The following is a 24404-nucleotide window of genomic DNA, read 5'->3' on the forward strand; positions in this document are numbered from 1 at the left end:
TAGTGATTTTGTTTAGATTTTTATTTACGAAAGTATCGCCGCATATTCAATAAAATGGTCTCGATGTAGAAGAATCTCGAAATCGCATAGATGGTTCGTAGCAAGAGCTGTACCATCACTCGCTTGCTTAGTAGCACCATAGCCGCCTTCGCTCATCGGGCGGATCTTCCACAAGAACTGCACGCTGCCTGGAGTCGCTGCTCATCTGGTTATCGCTTCCCGCCTGCGCAGTCTTGCACGGCATCGGTTGTCGCACTGATGAGGGAGCGTCCAATAAATTCTTGAGCATTGCGGGGAAGCCGGCATACCAGGGGGAACCAAGTTGCCTCAGATTTCTCCCAATAAAAACACCATCGACCCGATGACTCTCTGCAATGGCGTGTGGTGGGATGTTTGCTAGATGAAACGAACTGGGCGCGTCCTCCCATTCTTCCGTTGCGCTGAAAAGATCGTGGTAAGGTGTGTTGTTTTGTAGCGTAGATGTGCAAAGCGTCAGCCCTCAAGGCTATCAACGACAAAACTTGCTTGTATGTCCATAATTACGCCACATAGAACGCACATAAGCAATGAAAAAAAAAAACTAGAATACTCACTGTTTATTGCTTGTTTAATAAAATATAAACTATCTTGCGGTTATGGGAGTTGTACGCCTAGCCCCTCCACTCTGAACGAGAGCAACGGCGTTAGGCTTAACGACGACACCTGCAGAGCGTGATTTCATCTAAGCCACGTAACTGCCGTGTACCGGTGATAGAAATAGTAATAATCAATAAACAAATAACTCTAATAATAATATCAATAATCAATGATAACATTTTCTGCCTGTCACAAAGGTAAAACTGCGAGTTCGCACATCTTTCTGTCGCGTAACGTCTGCATCACTGTATGACAATATATGAGACGTGAAAAAGATAGTTTCGCCGAACTTCCGGTGTCAGCGTCGATAATTGTCCGCAAAAAGTCGAGAAATATGCAAATAAATATTAAATTAGTTTTTGGTTCAAGGGAGCATCGAACACAGGCCTTCTACAAGCGTGACAAGCAGGCGTTCGATAACAGAGCCATGCATGTCATTGCGGGATACTGTTAAGGAAGAAACACTTAATTTCGTGTTAGCTAATTCCGCCTCGGTCAGAATGCGGCCACCGACTTGATCGGGTGGGGGGGGGGGGGAGGACGGCTCCGCTAAATATAATTTCCTCAGGACTGCAATGAAATTCTTGTCATGTCATGTTACGCGAAGGAACAATTAGTCAATTAGTAACAGGGGCGACGCGAAGTTTTTATGGGGGTGGGGACAGCTAGGTGGGTAACTTATCCCCTGTGTTTAGAACATGTTTTTGCTTTGGGAGGGGGGGAAGGGGCAATTATTAGGGGCCAAGCTGCCCATCTCATGACGGCGCCCCTGAATGATAACTGGCAATAAATATGAAAAGCGCAACTTAACCTCTGCAAAAGCTTTTTTGTGACATTCGACAATGCCTTCGAGAGATTCTGGGGTATTTCAGCCCACAAAACATTAGTTTTAGCACCTCAACTGCTTCTCACTTACTGTAAACTTCAATACCGTGTGCTTAACTTCAGATAATTAGAAATACCAGAACTTCGCTCTCAAACCCAAGGTTCATTATCCATTTCAACAGGTGTGAAAGATCTGTACGACATCAAAGACTGCCCCCAAAATTGGAGAGAATTCGGTTAAGCCCACTCCAAAGAAGGTTGCTTTTTTGCTACGAAATCTGATATCCTACCATAGTGAGATAGCAGATTTTATCACGGCAGAGATGTCAATTCAAAGTGGCGAAACCATATTTTTATTCTCAAGTTGTAGACTTGCCCACCGCATATGACTATCTGACAACGTACAAATTGTACTTAAATTTTAACAATAGGCGGAGAAATGAACCTGTCTACACAAAGGGGCTGCGTAGAAAAAAAATATTGTGCTTACCTTGAGAGTTCTGTTTTGAAAGCAGATCAATATTAATAAACACTGAGTATCGCTGAAACCAACATTTCGGGAAGCAGTCATGACAAAGTCATCCCCTCCCTCCCCCCTTTTTTTTCATGAAGGTAATACCACTTGTCGAAACAATTCCCACAATAATCGGTGCTGAATATTCGTTTCTTGAAGCCTCCATCTTCTGAACTTCTGCTTTGTTTGGATTTCCATCTAGTGAATATGTCGTTCCATTTGAGCAACATATTGATTCATTGTCTAGCAAATTATTTTATGAATGACTCGAAGAGGCACGCTCTTTTGAACCATCAGGCTTGACGTAGAAGTCTAGGCAGCAGAGCAACTCGACTGCCTGAGTACCAGAGAGCGCTAAATAGGAAAAAGCTTCACACATTGTATGTTTTATTTGGATGAATTGCAGCAACCACGAAATATGAAACAAATACTGTAAACGAACACGACAGCCCAAGTCAGAATCTGTCCATAAAACTGCACGTATGGTCAGGTCACAGATATAGCAGCTTAATGGGAATTCACACTTTACCGGGCAGATGCGGCAGGTTGTAGTACCATGGTTTAGAATGAACAACATATTACGTAATGTTACATACTCTCAATCGAGCAAGCCATATGTAGCAACAGTATGTCTTAGCCAAAGGGAGGAAGAAGTACGGAAATAATAGAGGCATAAAAGTACTTGGTAAATAAGGAGCAATAAAAGAAAGACGGTACAATTGCAAATTTTTGATTATGTTACAATTGCAAATGTGCGGATTAGCACACAATAAAACAGACAGACACTGACACAAATAAGACAAATTAGACACAATCATCAATATTTTTGAACATGAGGATGTCGCAATAGTCGCAATAGTAAGGGCTTTAAATGAAACTTTGCCCTCTTACTAGACTGACACAAGTCGACGGCATTTCATCCTCAAAGGTGGACGCACACAAGCCTGCACCAATGGGCGCATACTCAGGCTGTCAACAACCGGTCATTTCTCCAGTCGAGGAGATTACCGAGTGAATTAGCAGGACTATTTATTTCCTCACTAATGTGACCGGCGGCCGTGCTTCAGTTGTCTGAGTGGAGCTTGTTCGGTGCTCTAAAGCTGTATCCGACTATACAGTGATCAACAGGCTTGATAAAATGTATTCACCGCATTTATTTTCGTTACACTAACATAATGCTGAGCATTTATAGGTCCGAAGAAGCGAACCGGGTGGGGCGATTTCATGCAAATTTCACAAGGCTAGACCAGCCGGCAACCTACAGTATCTTAAATCCTAACCCACAAAATAAATCACAGCACATCCAGAGAGTAAATGACGACTGGTGGGACGAAGCGTTCGTCAGTCCGTCCGTGCTTTCGTCCGCCCATCCGTTCTTGCTTCCGTTATTCCGTCCGTCCGTGCATCTGTTCGTGCGTCCGCCAGTCCGTCCGTCTATCTGTATGTCCATCAGTCCCTGCGTTTATCGATCTATCTAGTGAACACTCCAAGTGCAGCCATCTCACCATGTATTCTCATATACAAGTGCCGCCATCCAGCGAACATTCTAAGGACTGCTCTTTCCGGTATGTGCCACCGGTGGCTACATATACCATCAGAGGAAGGACAGACTCACATGCTAAGAAGCTTCGCCCTTAAAACACGACTCCTTCGAGACATTCAAAAGGCACTAAAGAAGCCGTGCTTACGATTTCCTGATTGACAACCAGCATCCCAGAACTTCCTAGAAAAAAAAAACTTCGCTCAAAAAGTACAACAGCACACCAGAGCGATATATATGTTAAGGCTCATGCATTTATTTTCTATAAAAGCATACAGAAGAACACTTCAGTAACAGACTGAATAAAAATGACAAGCATTACGCACAATACATGTCGAAACACCCTCCCACCATACTGTGTGTTCTTTTTTTTTGTCAGGATTATGACCAGTCCCCACATACCCCTCCTGTCGCATAGCGCCCATTTTGGCATGTTGATGCTCTTACATGTTTTCCAGCACGGCAAAGTAGGTCCAAAGCGTGCAAAGCTAATTGCCGAGTTTAAAAGCCAATACCAGCAAAACAGGCTGAAGGATGTAAGAAGCACTTGGGTGAAGCTCGTGGACCATAACCGGACGACCAAGTGTTCTTTAGAAACGCACCATATACGAATGCTTCGGAAGCACTCTAACCAGGATAACCGAAGCGAACATATTACAAGGTAATGAAGCCGATCACCCGCACACAACGGTACTTCAGTTGAACCGCTTCACTGGATAGAGAGAGAGAGAAGGAATGTAGGAAAGGTAGGGAGGTTAACTAGACTATGCGTCCAGTTTGCTACCCTACACATGGGGAGGGGGAGTAAAGGAGAGACAGAAGGATAGACACATGTCACATCACACACACAATGCTGAGTTTCACAGGCGGTCCCTCAATGAAGTTGCTGACAAGTATCTCAGGAGGGCTCGTGTGGCTTTCTGTGCTGATGTGCTGCGCGACCAGGCTCCTAAGAGCTTTGCTTCATCAAATGGCCGGTCATCGAGTCTATTGAAGGCACACTAGAGAGTCCGGCGATCTTCATCAAATTGGGCACAGTGGTACAAGAGATGTTCAATAGTCTCTATACAGTTGCAGCTTTCACACATGGATGAATCCGCCATGCCAATGCGATGGCTGAATGACTTAGTAAAAGCTACCACAGTCCACAGCCGGCACAGCATTGCAGCGTCACGTCGAGAAATCTTGGATGGCAGTTGTCATTACGTCAGAAACAACTTCACTGGATAAACCAGAACATGCCGAGTACACTCGCTCAACAACCTCAAGACCGAACCAAAAGAGCACCGAGTTAAGTAGCGAATAGGCCATATGAAAAAGCGTTAGATGCGCAACGAACACGCGCAAAGACATACACGCACAGAATTGAGCCTCCCTGTTACACAGATTGACGGATGAATTCAGCCAAGTTGCCCACATTTCGACGCATTTTAAAGCGGAAGAGCATCAATATGCCACTGCATTGCACAATGGTGTATACCAGAATACACACACCGTTCTAACTACGCTAAATACTCTTACTTTCCAGGGAGCCATAAGAGACTGGAATGAACTAGATCCATCAACTGCTAACACGCACTCACTAGACAGGTTAACCACGACAATCAAGGAAGCTTTACTAACACAGAACGGTTGAGTTAAGCTATTAACTGATTTATTTGCGAACATAACTTTTTATGTACGGTCGTCTTTTTTAGGGGCGAAACTCCGTAGGGTGTGGGTCTGTACATCCCATGGGGTTTGTTGTTAGTGATGTACGTAGCCATCGGTGGCACCTACCCTAATTAGAGATAGAGAGAAATAACATTTATTTATACAACCGGCGTGTAGGAAGTCCCCAGCCTCGCAGGGCACGGATGTTCCCTATCTTAAGATTACGCCGATTAAAGTCCGATTATCTCAGAGCCTAGACCTCGAGGATGTTGTGCTCCGACTAGGCGACAGTTACTCGAGTCCCCTCCACGCCCGTTAGACGGGTCGTCGGCTGCTTTTCTCCGTTGTTTCGCCAAAGCCTCATGTGGGAAAACCACGCTTCGGAGTTTAAAGGCACCAAATGAAGGAGACGCAAACGCCAGCATCCATGGTAAAAGAGCGTGTTCTATTTCGGCTGCACTCTTCCTCTTCCTCCTCGTTCTCCGTCTCTTGGTGCGCGCGCTATTCGCGCGGGAGGTTCAAACAATTTCCAACATCCTCCGCGCCCGAAAGTTCAATCGCCCAGCTCCAACGGGCATAAAAGTTGTACTGGCCTCGTAACTTCCGTACCTCCTGCCAAGACAATCTTGCAGGCTCTAACGTGATTATCACTTGATAAGTACACGTCAGTAACTCTACCAACTTTCCAAAAAGTTATGGGCACCTTGTCTTCCTTAATGACGACTACATCGTTAACCTTAAGCTGGTTGCAAGGCTGTACTCGCCTAATGTGTGCACTCCTCAAGCACAAGAGGTAGTCTTTATACCAACGCTTCCAAAAATCAGCCACTATTTGCTGCCTGTACTTCCAATGCTTTAAAGTATCGGAGCGAGTTCCCGACGTTTCAGCAGTATTAGCACTAGGCAGTGTAGTAGACTTCCTACCGGTTAGAAAGTGCGAAGGTGTAAGTACAGCTGGATCGGTAGCGTCAGCGGAGAGGTACGTTAATGGCCTAGAATTCACTACATTTTCTACTTCGGCAAGAATGGTCACAAGCTGCTCGAAATCAAAGCAACCTTTCCCTAGAATTTTCCGTAGGCAGCTTTTAACAGTGCGAATCATCCTCTCCCAAAATCCACCCCACCAAGGACTACGTTCTGCAATGAATTTCCAGGTAATGTGGTTAGTAGAGCAAAAGTCCTGTACTTGGAAGTCTCTCAAAGCTCTGTACATCACTTTTAAGTCGCGACTGGCAGCATGAAAAGCTAGAGCATTGTCGGAATAAATAACACTAGGCAAGCCGCGTCGCGACACAAACCGACGGAAAGCCATTAAAAATGACCCCGCCGTCATATCGGAGCACAACTCCAAATGGATCGCCCGAACGACGGCACACGTAAAAATAACGATATAGGCCTTCACGGGACTGGTTCCTTTCACAAAAACGGGACCAGCAAGGTCAACACCCACAACTTGAAAAGGGTGTGATCTCTTAACCCTGTCGGTCGGCAGTGGTGCGGTAGGGGCTGTTGCAGGTTGGAGCTTGAATCTAGCACACACTTTGCACCTAGAGAGCACTTTTTTCACACACTGGCGGCCCTTAATCACCCAAAAACACTCGCGTAGCTCTGAAAGGGTATCGTTTACACCACTGTGCAGCAGGCGCCGGTGCGTGCGGTCGATGATGAGGTATGTGCAGCGGTGGTCAGCTGGTAGTAGAATCGGGCACCTCACGTATTCTGATGTTTTTACGTTGTCAAGCCGGGTCTTGATTCTTAAAATCCCATCATTGTCCAGGAATGGATGCAGATTACGAATTCGGGATGCCTTAGTTAATGGTTGGTTTTTTAACAATGAGGCGAGTTCTATACTAAAGGCTTCCGCTTGTGCATTCTTCATCCATGTAAACTCGCCTTCTTTTATCTCAGGGGCAGTGAGTGGGCCCATCAGACGACGACTGGTGTGCACTCGACAATTGTGAATAAATCTTCGAATCCAAGCTGTGATTCTAACAACTCGTATCCAGCTGCTGTACTTGTCGAGCTCGAAAAGTGGCTCTGCTTGCGAGCATTGACAAGCCAAAACTGTTGTGTCTTCGTCGTTTGATCTACATAGTTCATCCGTTGACTCATGAGGACCAGCTTCACTTGCCGGCCACGTTTCTTGGGTACCAGATAGCCAGTCAGGCCCATGCCACCATAAATCGCTAGTACAAAGGTGATGCGCTGATATCCCTCTTGTAACTAAGTCGGCTGGGTTTGTCTTTCCAGAGCAATGTCTCCAGCGACTCGGGTCTGTGAGCCCTTGGATCTCAATTACCCTGTTACAAACGAAGGGCTTCCACTTGGTGGCTGTAGACTTGATCCAACTCAAGCAAACTTGGGAGTCGGTCCAGCAGAAGTATTCTATATTTGTGTGTGGCAAAGTATCCACAAGTAGCTTAAGAAGTCGAGCTCCAAGAACCGCAGCGACGAGTTCCAGGCGTGGTAAAGTGAGACCCTTGATTGGAGCGACCCGAGACTTAGCGAGCAGCTGCTGGAGTCGAACCGCTCCGGTACTGTCTTCCACTCGTATGTATGCCACTACTCCGTAGGCACACGGGCTAGCGTCCGTGAATATATGCAGCTGGTGAGTGCTTTTATCAGGGCTGCTGTTGTCTAGTTGATACCTCTTGGTTCTAAAGTCTTTGAGGTCTTGAAGTTCGACAGTCCACTTGTCCCACTCGATCTTCAATGTCTCGGGGAGAACGCTTTCCCAATCGAGTCCTTGCATCCATATCTTCTGAAAAAGTATTTTAACTCGAATGGTGAACGGTGCTAGCAGTCCCAAGGGGTCGAAAATTCGTGATGAAGCCTGAAGCACAGTTCGCTTGGTACAAAGTCCCGCTTTTAAGACTTTCGTCACAGAGTCAATTTTCACCGAAATGGTGTCGTCGGTGTAGTTCCAGGATAGCCCAAGAACCTTAGATTGTGTGACCTGCTCAGCTGACGTCTCTCCTGCTTGCTTGAGCTTCTCTCTTAACAGGTCGCAGTTTGTTGACCACTTCTGCATTTTCATTCCGGCCAGCTCCATTATGGCCTTCGTCTCTTCGTAGAGTTGTAGCGCTTCTTTTGTCGTTGAAGCTCCGAAAACTAGGTCATCGACGTAGAAGCTTGCCTTCAGTTTTGCGGCCGTTACTTGGTAAATTTGTTCAACGTGATCGAAATGGTATTTCAACGTTGCAGATAATAGGAAAGGGCTTGCGGAGGTGCCGAATGGAACTCTGGTCATTCGCATTTCTTGTATTTTTGGCAGTGGTCTGCCTGACATTGGTAGCCCTTCAAACCACAAGAAACGAAGAGCATCTCTGTCTTCTTCTCGAATGCTGATTTGTAGAAACGCCTTCTGCACGTCTGCTGTAATTCCGATGGCGAAAAGGCGAAACCGGATCAAAACCTTGAAAAGGTCAGCATTCAGATTAGGACCTTTTTCGAGTTGTTCGTTGAGAGAACAAGCTCCTGATGCATGCGATGATGCGTCGAAGACTACGCGAAGTCTCGTCGTCGTAGATGTTTCGCGGATTACCTCTCGATGCGGCATGTAGTATAGGTGCTGTGTACAATAAGGGGCATCTTCGACTTTTTCAGCATGACCGTCCACCTCATACTGCCTGATAGCCTTATCGTAGGCTCTCATGGCTTCGTCGTTTGGTGACAGCCGCTTGACGAGTCCATGGAGCCTCGAAAGGGCTACTTTGCGATTGTCGGCCATGTCGACGAGAGGTGATTTCCATGGCAACGCAACTTCATAGCGTCCTTTCCGAAGCCTGGTAGTGTTGTTGAATTCTTCCAAAATATCTGCGTTGCACTGAGACGTCGGCGTGTCGGCAATTCCGATAGCATCGAGGTCCCAAAATCTTTGTAATGGGAAGGCGATCTGGTCGTCTTCGTGGGAACCTGTTCGAAGAACACATACTTGGGTGCTTGCTTTGTTACTCGTGCTTCCACCACCAGATAAGGGGCCTTGGAGAGTCCAGCCCATCTTTGTGTTAATGGCGAGTAAGGCAGGGTTTTCTTCATCCCACCTCACTTCACTCGTGTTGGGCATCAACTTCCAAAGCTGGTCCGATCCAATGAGGACACTCACACCTGGCTCACAATCTACACTCGGGTAAACGACTGCGTCAGCCAGATGTTTCCCCTCCGCTGTGATGGCTTGAAGAAGACGACTCTGCCTTGGTGCTTCAATCATCTCCTCGCAAATAAAGGGCACCACTATGGCCTCAATGTCAATGGTTAGGTCGTCGTGCTGACTGCGGAGCGTGATCTTGACCATTTTGAATCGTCGGGTTGGGTCGCTCGCTCTACCAAACGCACTGATGGCGAGTTCGGTCTCGGCAACAGCAGGTAGACTTAGCTTGGAAGCGACGCTCTCAGTGACGAACGTTCGCTGGCTTCCGTTGTCGAGAACACCGCGTATATAGCAACAATGAGATGAAGTCGTTACCCAAGCTCGAAAAGTCTGGAGAAGAACATCATTGATGAGTCGGGGAACTGAAGCTCTCTGAGTGGAAACTTGCACCGTAGCATTCGGTTTCTTCTGAGCATTGGTCACTGATGGTGTTTCAGAACTACTAGCATTGCACATCGAGGAGGCGTGTCTGCGCTTGCATGCTTGGCAGTGCACTCTCCGCCGGCAATTGCGGACCAGATGTCCTTTTGACGTGCACCGGAAGCATCGACCGTCTGTTACAAGTTTGTTGCGCTTCTCGGCCAGAGTCATGTCACTCGTGCAGTCCTCTGTCTTGTGATCGGTAGCAGCGCAGAAAAAACAGGACGAGGGGGAAGATAGTGTCTTGTTTTGAAGAACGGATGCTGTAGGAGTCGCGGACTGCTTCTTGAATGATCTATTTAATACAGGTACGCTGTTGTTTGATGTCGTTGGCAAATTGTTCACTAAAGAACTCTTTTCTCGACATTCAACTTCGATGCGGAGAAATTTCATCAGCTGCTCAAGTTCCTGATCAGATGAAGCCTGGCTCGTTTCCGACGTGTTCTCCATACTTTCTTTTTTGAAGTATTCTACGACAATGTCAGCTGGTATGACTTTGAGCAGAACTTCATTCAGCATAGCCGCGTAGGATGACTCCGTGATTCCAAGACTACGCAGTCCCCTCCTGTTTAGTTGAACTGTGTCGAAAAGCTTGCGCAGAGCAGTGACATCACTCGCTAATTTCACTGGTTTGAGCGTGCGCAAATTTCCTAAGTACTTCTGCTCAATGACTTTCTTGTTTCCAAACCGACGTTTCAAAATTTCCAGCGCGTCATCGTAACAAGAATCTGTCACCTGAATACCGGCGACGGCCTGAGCTGCAGGTCCATCTAGAAGTGAGGCCAAGTAGTGAAACCGGTCTGTGTTGGACAGCCTTGGGTTCTCGTGCACGGAGTGCAGGAACATATCCCAAAAGGGTTGCCACTTGATCACGTTTCCATCGAAACGAAGAAGCTCCAGCTTGGGAAGTCGTGCGCCGAACTCACGTTGTGGAAGTCGTTCATGCTCGCTCGGTGCACCCTCACAGGTCCTTGCGCCCATGGCTGGAGTTGTAGACGACGCCGGCGTAGCAGAAGTCTTCAGAACTTCAATGTGGTGCTCGAGCAACGCCAGAGTACTGTTAGCGGCGTCATCGTATTGCATGACCACCTCATAGTCGTCTGCCGCCAGGTCGTCAGTGATCAGGGTTTCAACCTCGTTGTTCAAGGCTTTAAGTTCCACGTTGCTGGCGCGTAGGCGGCCGTGCAGCATTCGAAGTCCAGAAAGCTCGAACTCATTGGACTGGAGCACCTGGTTGACCTCGTTGATGATTCTCGTGTTCATCGATCGCCGCGAGGCCCGCTTGCTCTTCGCTCGCTCCATGTCGGTCTAGCTCGCAGCGCAGCTCACCCACACCAGGAATGAAAGGCTCGGGTCGTTGTAGGCTTGATTCCCGGGTCGTCGGCACCAAAATCGATGTGGGAAAACCACGCTTCGGAGTTTAAAGGCACCAAATGAAGGAGACGCAAACGCCAGCATCCATGGTAAAAGAGCGTGTTCTATTTCGGCTGCACTCTTCCTCTTCCTCCTCGTTCTCCGTCTCTTGGTGCGCGCGCTATTCGCGCGGGAGGTTCAAACAATTTCCAACACCTCAAGCCGCTGGATGGCCCTTCATATACTCCCTCAAGAGCGGGTATGTGCCACAGGGGATGCGAGATGGGAGATGGTGGTACTTGAAGTGTTCACTAGATGGGCGAACGGACAGATGCATGGACGGATGGACAGACAGACAGACTAGCAGGCTGATAGATGGACGGATGGACGCATGGACGGACGTACAGACAGACCATAGATGGATGCATGGACGGTCACGCGGACGGACGGAAATAACAACGGACAAATGTGAAAACAAACAAAGCAATAACGGACCAATGCAAACACGGACAAGTGCAAACACGTACAAATGCATAAACAGAGATATGCAAATACGGTCAAATGATTGATTGATTTGTGGGGTTTAACGTCCCAAAACCACCATTTGATTATGAGAGACGCCGTAGTGGAGGGCTCCGGAAATTTTGACCACCTGGGGTTCTTTAACGTGCAGCCAAATCTGAAATATAGAGCCAAATGAATAAATGGTCAAATGAATAAACGGACAAATGAATAAACGGCCAAAAGCAGAAACGGACGATTTGAAAAACAGCCAAATAAAAAACACCCAAATGCAAAAACACCCAAATGCAAAAACAGCCAAATGCAAAAACAGACAAATGCAAAAACAGACAAATGCAAAAACAGACAAATGCAAAAACAGACAAATGCAAAAACAGACAAATATAAAAACTGACCAAACTCTCATTGGTCTAGTCGAGCAGCTACCTAGCACTGTAGAACTTTTTGTCTACGCTGATGACATCTGGTGTGACAAGGCCTCAGCTTCGCGCCCGCCTTCAGAAGGCTGCTACAACGACGTCATGCTATCTTCGTAAAGAAGACCTCGAGGTGTCCTGCGAAAAATGTGCAGTGGTAGCGTTCACGCGGAAACCGATGTCTGCGTACAGCATATCGATTAATGAAGAATACATATCGTTCAGCAGAAGCCACAGGTTCTTGGAAGTCATAATAGACAGAAACCTGTCGTGGACTCCACACGTGAACTATGTGAAGAAGCGGCTGATCGCAACATGACACATGTTCAAATTCCTTGCAGGAAAGAATTAGCGAGGGCCCAATCCATCCATGCTACAACTGTACAGAGTGCTGTTTATCGGATTCTTACAGTACAGCTTACCTGCAATATCTAACACCGGCCAGACCAAACTGCGCGCAATTAAGAGCATTCAAGCCCAAGCCCTTAAGATAGGCCTTGGATTACACCGCAGTGCTTCAACGGATGAAACCATTGCCATCGCTCAAGATAACTCGATAAAGACGCATATTATTACCGAGACAATGCGCATGCACCTCAGGCATTATGCCAGGACCCATTCTCACCACCTGGCGAGCCTAGCTGCTGAAAGGCCCCGCACGACATACAGCACTACTGTCTACAAGCATTGTTCATCGTTTACTGAGACGTACGCACCTGCATCAAAGCCACTGCTTCCTCCTTGAAGCTTGAGCCGGCCACGAGTTCACTTAATGATTCCGGGAATGAGGAGAAAATTGGACTTACCGACACATGCCCTGAAACAACTGAGTTTATTCCTACTGAAACAAAACTGCAGTAACCACGTCCACATTTACACGGATAGCTCTACTATGCGGTCTAGTTCAGGTGGAGCAGTGGTTATACCACCCCAAGGGGTAACTCGGTGTTTCAAGACTTCACTGTGACAACGTCAACGATGGCAGAACTCGAGGCTCTGTGCAATGCACTGGAACTCATCAATTTAGAAGAAAGACCAAGTAAATGGGCTGTGTTTTCAGACTCAAAACCAGCGTTACAATGCCTGATATCAGTTCTCTGACGTGGATGCCACGACCAGTTGACCTACTAAACCATGAAACTTCACCACCTTTTGATACAAAAAGGCCACGACATCGTCTTTCAGTGGTTACCTGGGCATTGTGGTATAGGCGGCAATGATTCTGCAGATCATGCTGCTCGCACGTCACATGAAGAAGCGAATAGCGTTCCGATTCTGCTTTCAAGGGCGGTAGCGGTGAGGCAGATTCGTCAACTGGCCCGCAGTCTCACACTGACTGAGTAGAACACACCAAGCATACGACGTACAAGACTGCACGAGCTCGACCCTTCACTACAACTCCGGCCTCCACCCGGCCTACATCGACGTGCAGCTTCTCTTCTCTATTGCCTTTGCCAGGGAGTTGCTTTAACGAAAGCTTATACCACGTTAATCGGAATTACTGACAGTGCGGGGTGCGATGTTTGCGACATCGCCCAAATATCGAACACCTGCAGTGCCATTGTCCTCGATTTGCCTCAGATAGACAAGTACTTGCCAACGCAATGCGGCGACTGGATGATCGGCCTATCTCTGTGCAGGTGCTATTACAGCAACGTCCACATGCCTCAACAGCCACCAAGGCAGTGAAAGCCCTGCTGTGTTTCTTGAGAAAGGCAGGCTTGTGTGAACGCCTCTGACACGTGGTAGAGTTCTACACGCTGCAGTGAAATTACTGTCAGTCTCTCCCCCACCCTTTTTTCTTTTCCCTCTCGTTCTCGTCTTTCTTGTCCCCTTCTCTAATCCCCCAGTGTCGATTAGCCAACCGGATGTCTTTCTGGTTAACCTCTCTGCCTCCTCCCTTTTGTTGCTTCCTTTTTGTAACCAAAGCTGAAGCCTGAAAAGTCAATTTAAATGTTTTTCCCACCATTTTGCGGGCTGTCTGTGATAAGTCATGGCAACCGACTTTCAGGAAACATTTGCTGCAAGGGAATCGCGTTGGTAGCCATGTAACCTTGCCCGATGAAACCATTTAACAATTTCAACAAATACCGATCTGATCAAAGAATGTTTACCCGATTCATATTATCGTAATAATACCGGGGTAGTACAAGCAGCGAACAGCGGGTACAGGTACGCAAGCACATACATCTTTTTGCCGACACACGCCCATGCTTTCGAAATCAGTTATCAATGTGTATGGGCTCGCTTTTGTTCGTATGGCTTCATCTATGCGAAACAGCGCGAAAAACGAAGAGACAAAGAAACACACAGGAAAGAGCACTGAACAACCAAAAAGGCGTTTTGTTATGCAAGCCCGGATAAATACGCTTTCACAACTGTCTTGAAGGGGAGGGGGATTGAAAAGACACATGCACCCCAAATTACACATCACATCTATTTAATAGTGCAGATCGCTAATCTCCGTGTCTGTTAATGCTAGCTATCGAGTGGGCAAGAACACATGCTGACACCACATTACGCATTTCGTAGGCTTCGTATATTTCTCGAGCCCGGGAATCGAGATAGCTGCTAACAATGCGCGTCTGCTGGAAAAAGGGACAGCTGCAGAGAGCCACACACGGAGCAGACGTGTTTTTTTCCCGTCCCCAGTGCTTTCATTTTCGCAGTTTTGCTCACTCCCGTGGCGTTTTTTTTTTATTTCTCGACTAAACTTTGAATAGCACTCACGACTGCTGCCTTTTTTAGAACTCCAATCAATCTCCCCTCTCCCTTTCCTCCCCTCTCAATCTCCCCCTCCTGTTTTTTTCTTTTTTATCATCGTTTACTTTATTTTTATGACACTACTATGAATGGTCCCTCAATGCCATCGCTAATGGCGGACGGCCTGCCTGAGGGCTTCCCGTCAGGTTATGCCCTCGACTTGGCAGAAAGAGCCAAGACCTGTGACCTACTGCTCAAAACCACTGCACAGGTCTTGCGCGCAGGGATGGCCGGCCGACCAAGCCTGCCGCGTCCCTCACCTACCTCCAGCGCACGTACCAGGGCAGGGAGACTCAAGGCAGCCACGAGTCTGCTGTCCAAACCTCTGCAGCAGACCGCGAGCAACGCTGGTCCAAGGCTCCGGGCTCGATGGGGGAAAAATCCATCACACCGAAAAAGCGCCCAGTAACAAGAAGGCAGACAGCCACCGCCACCGCCGCCATTTTAGGGACGGCCGCCATCCTGCATAACCGGTCTCCGTGCCAGGAGACAGAAACACAAGCCAGCAGCACCAAGGAGGGTGGCTACCCAGAAAAGACAGAAAGTGAGTAGTCTCCCTTCCCTCAGAAGAGCGACGCAGCCAGCAGTGCTGCTTCCCCCATCACTGACACGTCCTCCCCCACACCTTCTCGTCGTGGTCACACAACGCGCCGGCCTCCTCTCCCAACACCTCTGTAGAAAAAAGCAGCCCGGAACAGAAGGAGGAGGGTTCCTCTTCTTTGGTGACTGGCGACACAGGGACACTGGAAAGACAGCCCTCTCTACCCCACAAGCCGAGGGACAAAAACAAGTTTTCCTCTCGGTACCGACTACACCTCTTTCAAGAGCGTCTACTCAGCCGGGATGTAAACAAATCCAGCACATCTAAAGAAACGCAGCCGTGCCCCTTGTTCGCCGCAGCTGTGTGCTGGGGCCACCCGAGGAACCATTTCATGAGTGAGTCAGTAAGCTCATTTTTTTCTTGCCGATCATTTTTTTTCTTGCCGAACTCACGAGTGGCCCACGACATGAAATCAGCTAGGGGTTTTTTTTATTCAAGAATAACCAGGTGGTGGGGCGATAGTTAGCGTTACTGCAACACCCTTTTAGTGTATCTGCAGCGGCCACTGAGAATCACCATGCATCGGGTTTGAGGCCACGTACCCGTGTGTTCCCACTCTCAATGCTCACGATAGCTTTTGCACTAGTACAGGTTTATAGCATGCACTTGCAAAATGTTGCTAAGCAGCCATTGAAGGCAAGAAGTCTTTCCTGAACAAGATCTTGACTCGTATGTCCCGACGGCACTCGAACTTCTTCCACAGCGTTGGAACACGGGCTCCCGGACTTGTACGTACCCACGTAGCAAGAACTTGGCAGTCACCTTGCGTTGAGCATATATACCAGTAAGGCCACCAGAAACTGAGGGGGGAACTCTTAAAATAAACAAAACCGAAAAACGTGGTCTATGCACACCATTCACCGACGCAAGGCCCACGGTGATCCATGCGCAATCTCCAAGGTCAGGATCATTGAAGACGAGGCTCGAAGTCCACAACTGGAGGGCAAGCGCGACCGTAGAAATAGACCACATACCATGGGGAAGACAGGTACTGTAATATAGTACCAGACATTTAAGAGAGGACCTAGAAGTTAAAGAAGATGAAAACCTCGTCTGTGCTTCGATCGCTGCATGGACGCGACTCACTGGGGCTGATCATAAAAGCACATGGAGTTTCATGCGACATCATTCAAGCAGTTAGACAACTCCAAACGCCATCTTATATCCACTAAACCCACGTTACACACCAAAAGTAACCAGCACGAGACGGTTGCAAGAAGTGCAACGGCATTCGTAGCGATACAAAAACGAAATGGGCCTTCTAACAGCTAAGGACTATGTTTCATACATCAGGTGCAACGCTGTGGAAGCCATGCCAAAAGTTCGGCCAGCAAAACGTATAACTACACGCGTCTCGTGATCTCTCGCGTGACATCTTAGTGCCGGTGCACCCTCGCATTACTTTTTGCTCCCCTTTGGCGCGAGTGGCGAAAAGAAGCAAACGGGAAGGGTACAAAACAACGCGGGTACCAGATGACCCCTTGGTGTCCTCCTCTACACTAAGACAAAAATTCCAGGTGACCGCCATCGTGACGTAACCAGAGCAGATAACTCTTACGTGACGTCACGAGGAAACTAAACTGTACAGCCGCATAATAACAGACGTTCAATGACATTTATGTTTGTGAGGCACGAAATATGTTGCAAGCACGTTTCGCCGTAGCAACAAAAAAATCGGTAATTGGTGGCAATAACACTGAACTGTTTTTGTGGCGCATGCATCGTCTGGAAGAAGTCTCGCTTGCTTACACAGCGTTGCAGATGATGTTTGAAACGGAGTATAGCGTTCGCTATAGCCTGCCTAGTGTTCGCTAAAGATCCCATTCGCCACCACACTACTGGTGTGGTGACAGTGGCCGCAGAAGGACTTAGTAGGTGAGCGCTTGTGATGAGGAAGGCACGGGAACGTACTACCTGCCTATGTTGTCCTATACAGTCCGGTGCAAGCCTCCCCGGAACGTCCTGTTCGAGACCTGCCTGGGACAAAACTTGTGTTTGTGCGTTTCCTGCTCTTCCTCCTTTTTGGCGCGGCCACGACCCGTCGAAAAGACGGATAAAACTTCAAGTTAGTGAAACTTGAAGCTATGTATAAGCCTCACCTCCTCAGCCAGTCCCGTTTCGGTTTCGTCGCGGAGAAGACCTGCCGTGGCAACAACTGTGTCCTGCACGATTAATCTGGGCTCGACAAAACCATGGCTCGACAGAACTGAGCACCCCACCCTCGCGACTGACCACACCCGACTTACAGCAATTCCAAGCGTGTAACAATGATGGCTAGCTGCATCTGTTTTGAAAATAATTGCCGGGGTGGCCGCTCCATTCTTTTCCATGGTTCCTGCTTGGCATTCCTTGGCCCCACAGCGAAGCGAACAGTTTTTAAAGCTGCAATGATGCCAAATCGGTCGATTTAATAATGATAAAGATTGCTTAAACAGCGCAAACAGGAGGGGATAGAAGGGAAGAGACAGCGCTGAACTCCCAACAATGTATTTCTTACGAAAGTCTTCACTTTTACACAGTTACCAGTTGCACCAGTTATGCGTGAAACACAGTGATAATGCATAAGTACATCACACCATCAAGCAAAGGAACAACTTTTGACAGAAGGGGTGCTAACGCAAGCATCTTTTAATAAACGTATCTTTTCTGCCTCTATGATCTCACGTGTGGTGCAATTTCTGCATGTTGCAACAGTAGTACAATCTGAAAACATTGGCCAGCTGCCACAAGTGCTGCAGTGAACAGACAGCCATCCTTGTTTGTAATGATTCACATTGTACAGATGTTCCTTCAGCCTCTCATTTATACAACGACCTATTTGGCGGATGTAGTATCGTTCACACGATAACAGCTGATACACCACATTATACACAATCTCTTACTGTCCGTGTCTGTGTGCGCGCACTTACTCGGTTAAAAAATGAACCAAACCAACTAGCCCAATTATCCGTGCTACTACAATCCCTAAATTTACTTGCGTGTTTGATAGTGCAACCGGGGGTGGGTCTGGACGGTGTATCCGCACATTTTGCACAGGCAACTCAATTTTTGGAGGGGCCGTAAAGACCACATTCACATTAACTCGCTGTACCTTTTCTTAAGATTGCGCGTTATCTTGTGCATGTACGGAACCACGGTGGGATTCAGGCTTCTTGACGTTAAGCTATCCCCAAATGAAAGCCACTCTTGCTGGATGCACCAACCGCGTGGAAACAAACTTGTTTTGCCATTTCACTCCGCGCATTCTTAGTTAAGCGAGGTATCCCAAAATCTTGCTTCATGAATGCTTTGCGAAAATTTCATGTGCACAACATTACTGTAAGCTTTGCTGATCAATCTTCAAGCCTCACATCGGTTGGCTACCCCAACCATGTGCAAGTTTCAATTGACGAAGGCCTGCTGAGTGAACTTCAGGCCAAAGAGAACGCTAACGTAGTCCAACCTGTCACAGCTCGACAAGCTTTCGCCGTAGTTCCGTATATGCACAAGATGGCGCACAATCTTTAGAAAAGACAGTGGCACAGCAAGTTAATGTGAATGTGGTTTTCATGGCCGCTCAAAAATTTTGTCGCCTGAGCAAAATGTTCGTTCCACCGTCCAGACCCACCCTCCGTTTGCACTACCAAGCACGTAATTAAATTTAGAGATTACATATGTAATGTGGTGTATCAGCTACTGTGATCGTGTGGAAGATACTACGTCGACCAAACAGGTCGTTGCATGAATGAGAGGCTGAAGGAACATCTGTCCTATGTGGATCATTTCAAACAAGGATGGCTGTCCATTCACTGCAGCGGGCGTGGCTGCAGGCCAACCTCAACATACAAAGATCGCACCACACACGAGATAATAGAGGCAGAAAATATTTTTGTTAAAAGATGCTTTTGTTAGCCCCCCCCTGCTGTCGCGCTCACCGACAAAGAGAAGTTGTTCCTTCGCTTGTCGGTATGATGTACTTATGCATTATCATTGTGTTTAACACATGACTGGTGCAACTGGTGACTGTGTAAAAGCGAAGACTATATCGCAAGAAATAAATTGTTGGCAGTTCAGTGCTCTGTATTGTCTCTTCTATCCCCTCCTGTCGTTCGCGCTGTTAAAAAATCTTTACCATGTTATAACAACACGCCCAATCCTACTGTCTCTTAGGTCTACCTGCGATACAGTACTGGAGCAGGTGGGCCCTCCGGTGGCCCTCTGACATTCTGTCTGAAATGAAATTCTGGAGTCTTGCATGCATTAGCCATGGTACAATTACTAAGTACATCGTATATGGCAGGGAACAGCGTATTACTTTAGCCACCGGGAGGGCCTGTTGACGTGCAGCGAAATGTAGGTACATTATTCTGTAACCGAAAAAAAAATTCTGTTAACCAAGGCTAGTATTTAATACCCTGGGTTTACAGTGTCATAGCGGCATAATGTTGACTCTCACACCTGCACAAGCGCTAAAGTTATCTTTAGCAGCCATAGTTGCTTACATTTATTGAATTAAGTTACATATAATGATCGTTGTACTATACAAAAAAAATTTCGAACCACGAGCTCTGTCCAGTGGTGTTCCTGCATTTAACCTAGATGAAATCGCGGCCCACATAGCCAGAAATTTAACCAACGTCCTCAAGATTAGAAGAGATACGCAATGCAACACTTTAGGTGCGATACTACCGTAATGGGCACCAGCCATGAAGGTACATTACGCAAATGAATGGCGATATACGACTTGTACTTACGAGAGGCGCCACATGGCAGACAACACGCTTGAACATAGAGGAAAGCCGAATCACCTTTCGCCCTGGAGTGAAAGCTGAAACGACACAGGGACAACCAGTTACTCTAGACAGCTTGCGAGGCAAGAGGATTCCTTTTAGACGCACGCGAACCGGTGTAGGGCGTCGCAGGGCAGATGCCATGCGCAATAGATGTGAGAAGCACCTGCACCACTGCGAATGAGCATTGCACAGGAGGCAGTGTTCATTCGCCTCATTCACTCAAGCAAAGCAAATGAGGTGAACACCGAATCCTGCGACCTGAAAAGAGATAGGGTGCTCGTTAGATCAAAGCGCACTGGCGCACGTTAAAGAACCCCAGGTGGTTGAAATTTTCGGAGCCCTTCACTACAGAGTCTAATAATCACATGACGGTTTTGGGCCGTTAAACCACACATCAATCAATCAATCAATCAATCAATCAATCAATCAATCAATCAATCAATCAATCAATCAATCAATCAATCAATCAATCAATCAATCAATCAATCAATCAATCAATCAATCAATCAATCAATCAGATCAAAGCGCACGCAGAAAGCTAGATTGAAATTGCGGTGTAGCGCTGGAAAGAAGGGGGATTTTGCAAAGTTATCTGACGTGGCAAACTTTTTTAAATCGGGTGGATAGCGAAGGAGTTCATCGAACGTGGGAGAGAAAGCGGCGGTTACGCGTGCTCTTACAGTGGACTACATGACGCTGACACGTATAGTATGCTTTCACTTATGCTCAACTGATAAAGAGAAAAAAAAAAGCTTTTAAAATCAGTCAATCCCCTGAAGCAACGACAGCCCATCACGGAAGCTCGTCGCAGCCACCAACCCGGAGTTAAACGCACGCGCGCACCACCAATAAAATGACCAAGTGAAGGTGCCTTCTCCGCATAAAGTCTCGTGGAGCAGAAAAGTCAGCTTTCGGTAACGCGATCTTCAAACTTCCTATTAAAAAAAAGTCAAAACACAAAACGTGCTGAAAATGCGGGGCTTTTCAATAAAAAAAATATGTGCATCTCGCCAGTTATAAGTTTCTTACACCAGATTATGCTGCAGAATTACAGAACTGAATTAACTGAAGCTGGACTTGGGGCGTCTCCGTTATGCATGTTTTGCACCGAAATTGGAACACGGAACTTTTTTTTTAAAGACGATAGTCTTTCTTGGGGACCTTCAAAGCCAAAATTTTGGTATGTCTGTCTTTATGTCTTTACATTTGCTTGTTTGTCAGCAGCAGTGCTGCCAACCTGCGGAGCCAATTTTTTCTCTCTGAAGTAAAAAAATTTCCTAGATTTCCCAAGATTTTTATGGAGAACTGTTTTTGAAGATTATGTGTTTGTGCTGTGGAAAACGATTTCGAAGCTCACTTTTATAATACATTAGTGTTCATGCGACCGTTCGCGCGTCCTTCTGTGCATCTGTCTGTATGTACGTCCGTCCATCTAGTGAACCCTCCAAGTACCGCTATTTCGCTTCTTTTCATCATATATTTATCATACAGAAGTACCGCCATCCAGCAGGCGTTCTAAGGACTGAACGAGAGGTGGCCACCTATACTCCTACGACGACTTCTGCTGCAACCACTACTTCATATATCACGGACGCATGACCCACGACTTAAGGAGCTTCGCCTCTAAATATTGTTAACAATCAAAAGTACTTCGTACTCTACTATGGTAGAGCATAAAGCCATCCCGTGAACCTCACACAGAAGACCAGTTGAAAAAAAAAACAAACGCCATGACTGCGCTGTGGGCGCAGCACAGTCACAGCGAAAGCTAGAAGAGCGGCCTTTCAAAGCGTTTTCAAAACACTCATTGGGTAACTACAGCAAGTACACTTGCTTCGTACCCACTAGGGCATTAACAATAAACTTTTGGGTAGTAGGCCGGCATTCGCTATGCTATTTTTCGTCATTCTTCTGAGAAGCGTGGTATCCGCTAATTACTTGCTAAGAATTTTGTGCCAATTGTCCATGCAGAGGCTGACGACGATGAGGAATTATGGCTAAAGTGGGTTTGCACCACAGTTAATAGGGGAACAAGAACAAGCTTTTGTAATGAGTTGGAGCATTGGACGGCCCATTCGTCACGCTAATCGCATTGTGCGACGACTGGTTGTTCTTTTGCTGTTGTAAAACGCTTTATAAGTCGCAATAACGCGATTGCTTTCCCGACGTCAAGCCTGCCTAAGGCTAGTTTGACAACAAGCCACAAGTACCGGTGTGACTCAGTGGTAGAATACTGGGCTGGCACACAGCGGATCCAGTTCGAGCCCCACTGTGCCATTGGTGCTAGGTCATGCCTGCTATGCAATTGCGCATGCCCCGAGTTGTGATCTCATAGGAGCTTTCGCTGTAAAAAAATGTTTGATGGTTGAGAGTATGATGTACTCTACTACCGGTAAGCAATAAACTGTCCCGGAGTGCTTATGTGTAAAACGAAAATTATCCTCACTAACAGTGAACGTCAATTACAATCCAACAAAACATCGCGATGGAACACAACATGCGCACACACATCAAAAATTGTGACTAAAAGATTATGTGTTTAGAATAAATGTACGACGATTTAGAGTACGTTGTATTCTACTATGGGAGAGCAATAAGCTTTCCCGGGGCGTGGGATCTGACCAATTTTGACTACCTGAAATGGGATGGCCTTTCGCTATGGAACCATATCTACAAATTATTGACTGTGTTTAGAAAAAGTAGTTAACAATTTAAAGCACTGTGTTTAGAAGAAGTGGTTAACGATTTCGAGTACTTCGTACTCGACTATGGTTGAGCCTAAAGCCGTTCCTTAGGTGCTGAATAAATCTTTCAAACAATCCATAACTTTCCCAGAAACTTTCTCAGACCAATAAGATTCTCATAGAAAGTAACATTATCATCGCTGGTTTAATATTACAAAAATGAAGACCCTCGTAAATTTTGTCAATGATTTTGACATCGTTTTACAGCGAAATGCAATGTTTCAGTAGCAACCAAGAACTTTAGACATAGAATATTAGTTGCATTCAAAGTAGCCGAGAAATAAGTAGTTCATGCTCAAGCGGAAACCGAAAAGCACGACTGTTTTACTCAGGGGAAGCGCCGGCCCGCTGCTGTTCAATGGGCGGAGCTGCCATTTTCTTTGATTAATTTGTAACCGAACGTGGTATAGTTGTCGTAATAACAAGGTATCTTCATTTCATCGCAGGTGTTTTTTTTTATTTCGAAACGGATTTGTCAGCAAACTTCGGTTGCTTTCAGCATGTATGTCTATCTATCTAGCCGCCTAAAACTTTGTGTTCTCCTGGCCGTAGAGCCAGGGCAGCTGGGTTTATCCAGCGGCTGTGGTAGAGTGAAGACGAGGAAAGAGCGAAACTAGTGAGGGCCACTTTTCCTCCATGAAGCGCATGCATCTACTCTAGCGTGGCCTGTATACTCGTGTACAACAGTGACGCCACAGCTGAAATTCGCCCTCCGGCTAGTTTCACCGTCATACTTGCATGAAAGCCAAACCCTAATGAAAAAACTTGGACCATCTCCCACTAAAAAGTGCCTTGTGCAGATTTGAAGCAGTGGGCGCTAACGCTTACATTGGCGGCGACGTTGACGCTCATAAAGCAAAGTAAACACGCCCTTGACTGAATCCTGAACGCACGATCCAGTGTCCACATATACGTGGTAATCAGTGAACGGTTGTGCAGCGCGAGCAGTCGGTTTTTAAGTGCGAATGCATTTATTAGTCGGGCTATGTCACGCATCCGGCGTTGTCCACGGCTGTGTCGGTGCGCCGGCAGGTGTCATCTCTTCGCTTTCCCTCCCTCTCCCATAGGAACAGCTGCGGGCGCGCACGCTCATCGTTGCCCCTAGCAACCTGAGCATATGGTGCGAGAGAGGGTAGGAGAGGGTAGGTGCTGTGCTTCGCCGCTCCTTATCTAACCGTTTGCTCTCTCCTCCCTGCGCCCCACTCTGCCGTCTGCTCGCGTCTCACTCTCGACCGTTCGTGGCTGGGTGCTTCTCAAGAAAGTACGGAAATGTGTGCGTGAGACGTCGCTGTGAAACACTAACACCGAGCCAAGAACGCTGTTTGTTTTGTTCATTTCATAGAATTTTTTAAACCCCTACACACTAGCTACTAGAGCCGGAAATGCATATCGCCTTTCCCGCGACAGAAAAACGCCCGATGTGGCAAACGGTGCTACTGGCTGCACTGTGTAAGAAAAAAGTCGCAGCATATCCACGGAGTGAATGATGATGCGT

At 47.0% G+C, this 24404-nt stretch overlaps 1 long non-coding RNA gene across 1 annotated transcript in view; it reads right to left on the reverse strand.

Moving 5' to 3' along the window:
• The window catches only part of LOC142771645 (uncharacterized), a 39182-nt gene continuing 14778 nt past the window's right edge, over positions 1-24404 (reverse strand). The window contains exon 3 of the long non-coding RNA XR_012886042.1: positions 1-440. This is a non-coding gene — a long non-coding RNA (uncharacterized LOC142771645). The remainder of the gene's footprint in view (positions 441-24404) is intronic.

Source organism: Rhipicephalus microplus, chromosome 9 (assembly GCF_043290135.1).
Source record: "Rhipicephalus microplus isolate Deutch F79 chromosome 9, USDA_Rmic, whole genome shotgun sequence".
NCBI lineage: Eukaryota > Metazoa > Arthropoda > Arachnida > Ixodida > Ixodidae > Rhipicephalus > Rhipicephalus microplus.